Raw genomic sequence first — 3,038 nt, 5'->3', positions numbered from 1 at the left:
GAGCAGCTGGAGCTGCCCCGGGGTGGCCTGCCGGGGGGCTCCCCAATTCTGTGCTCTCCAGTGCCAGCTCCCGGAGGAGCACGGGAGGACTGGGGACTCCCCGAGACAAGGCACCCGCCTCCCCGTGCTTCACCTCCTCCCAGAGGGCAGAGCCAGCTGCCTGCCTTTGTGCCCCCCGCCTGCGACCCCAGCGTAGGCCAGCTGCCTTTCTGAGCAGGAACGCTAAGGGGGAGCCCTGTCGAGCCCGTCCTAGTGGGTGAGCCAAGGGAGTTGAGCAGAGCAGCCTCAGGGCCAGGAATGGGGCAGTCTCCCGCACCCCCAAATTGCTGCGGTGGAAGCTGCAAGCCACAAATCTGAAAGAGTCAGTGATACTGATCCAGTATATACTGGGGTGTGTGTATATATATATACACACACATAAATGTATGTGCTATAGAAGGATGCGAAACAGTTTTCAGAGGAACAGGCAGAATCAGCTTGAGATTGAAAGATGGAGACAGAAGACCAAGGCATCCACAGGCAGCCAACTTTTGTGTAATTACCATCCTCATTACGCTAGCACCAATGTCATTAAGTGTCGTTAGGTTTAACTCGGTTCCCTAGGACTTTCTGATTAATTGGATTACCCAATTAAGCAGGCCACAATTAAAGGGAAGATATTGTCATAAAAGCCTTAATTGTCTGACTTTTTTCCTGTTGAGCAGCTCTGAGTGTTCAATACGCCATTAAGAAACTCATCATCCAGTTTCCTCAACAGTGGGTTTTGGTTTTTTTCTCTTTTTTTTTGTAACATTAGCGTCCATTTGCTGTGAGCTTCATTTCAGACAGCTCCAACACCGAGTGGGGATTTTGTTTCACAAAGCCCTTGCACAAGTTTACTTTGCAGAGCTATAAATCGCAGTAGGTGGTGGTTAGCAGATGGAGTTTTTCGTGGAAGGTGACTGGTAAAGAAAACAAAAAACAAACCCTGCAAATATTTTGTTACTGTGTAAAGAAAAGCCAGATTCTGCAAAAACTTGGCCACATGCTTCGCTTTAACCATATAGACAGTGCCAAGCTTCATTTTGATGAATATTTTTTTCTGCGTGTCGGTGATGCTGAAGTGACAGCTCGTTTCTACCCTCTCCTTCATCCCCACAGTGGTGCTGGCACGAATGTCAGCCTGTCCCCCAGCCATCCAGGCAGGGGAAACAAATCCCAAATAAAAATTCCTCTGCGACCCACATGGGCTATCTGCGGTGCAGAGCCATTCCTGGTCCCCTCTGCTGTGCGGTCGCACCAGCGTCACCCCAGCACGAGGGAGGGGAGACAGCGGGGAGAGCAGCCAGTGACGGGGAGCAGAGGCTGTCAGCGCTGGCTCTGACATACGTGAAATGTCATCACCCTCCGAGCTCTCGGCTTTTGGTGAAAAAGCCCTCGTGGTACAGGAGACCTGATGGCACCAGAGCTATTTAAACCACTACGGCCTGCAATCTGGGCCCGCTGAGGGCACGCCGTTTATTAAATATGTGCAAAACCCAAAGGCCACGTTTTCTACTTCAATATTTCATCAAAATCGAAAAGACCTAGGCCGGGAGAGAATTTGATCCTTTTAGGAGAAAAAGTTCTCCTTCAAAAGAAAATGAACACAATTTCCCTCCAGCTGAGGGCTAAGAAAATTCTTACCAGATCTTTGAGTAGTCCTCCAGAAAAAATATGAAGTGAAAATGTGGTGGCTTTTAGTTAGAAGATGCAAGATAAAGAAGTTGGGCCTTCTTTACACAGCAAATCCAACTTTTCTCCTTTACATATCCCATTCCTCCTTAGAAAAATGGCTACTGCCTACAGACCCTGAGAACAACAACAACAACAACAAAATTAAAAAAATGTTTCAGAGGCGATTGAAAGCTGAGGTCTGAAGGAGTTTCATTGCTGGGTTATTAATCGAAATGTAGTTCTGGGGACTAAAAGCATTATTTCTTCAGATTTAAAATAAAATATTACTATCCAAGTCTCCACGTACCCAACATCTGATTAATACAGTGAGATCACGGCAGTACTAACATGGTCCTGTCATAGGATCTCAGTGGGCCAGGTGCTGCAGAGACAGCTTTTCAGAGCAAGAAGCAGCCAGCGCCGGCACTCCCAGGCTTTTGGACCTCGCTCAAGGTAAGGCGCAGGGAGACGCAGCAGCTGCAGGAGAAGGGAGTCTGCACGGCAGCAACAGGCTCTGTGCCTGGAAGAAATGCTACAGCCTCTGGGTCAGGTGCAGCAGTAAAACCAATACTGAGTTCCTGGCCTGTCCTCCTAATACAGCTTTGGTGGCCTGTATCAAATGAATTGCTAGTCACAGTCTTAACAGGCAGCTTCAGAGACCCGTATGGCCGTGCTTTTCATTCAAAGACCAGGTTAGGAGGGCTGAGTGACCCCAGATCAACATGTCCCTTTATTTTCTGGTGCGAATTCCCCTCGACCTGTGCACGGGAGAGCACATGTAGGTTCTGACAAACCCCCATCTCCTCTGGGCTGCGGCCACTTCCCATTTCTGCATGTCCTTCTAGCAGCTCTCCTTGATGCTAAGAAAAAAGGCTGCTGTAACCTCGTTCCCAGTTAGTTAAAGCTCACTCCGGTCCCTCTTCAAAACGCAGGCTCACAAAGGCACAGAGAGATCCCCGTTTTTTACAGAGAGGTGCAGCAAAAGGAGACATTGACCTGCTCCCGGTGAGCGGCAAAGCCACCCTACCTGCGGGGCTGCCTTCACCGACGCAGCCAGCTTCTCTCTCCTCTCCCGGGGCACGTGCTTGAAACCTCAAGATAGGGACCCATATGAAGACCTGTGTATGGTCCCTAGCTCTCTCCTGAAATCTAGCATGTTACAAATTGTGTGCTTGTCCAAACTAACACACATCTAAATGCAGGAAGTGAAATTCAGACTTAAAAGAAGGAAGCATGGGGCCCCATCACCACACAAGTAAAGCCCACAAAGACTGCATCTCTGATGAGATTAACACAGAGGAGACTGGCTGACAGCAAGTATCACCTCCCCGTAGGTCCCGGGA

Source organism: Fulmarus glacialis, unplaced genomic scaffold (assembly GCF_000690835.1).
Source record: "Fulmarus glacialis isolate BGI_N327 unplaced genomic scaffold, ASM69083v1 scaffold12290, whole genome shotgun sequence".
NCBI lineage: Eukaryota > Metazoa > Chordata > Aves > Procellariiformes > Procellariidae > Fulmarus > Fulmarus glacialis.
The sequence above is the reverse complement of the archived record's forward strand: the minus strand, read 5'-3'. Positions refer to the sequence as shown.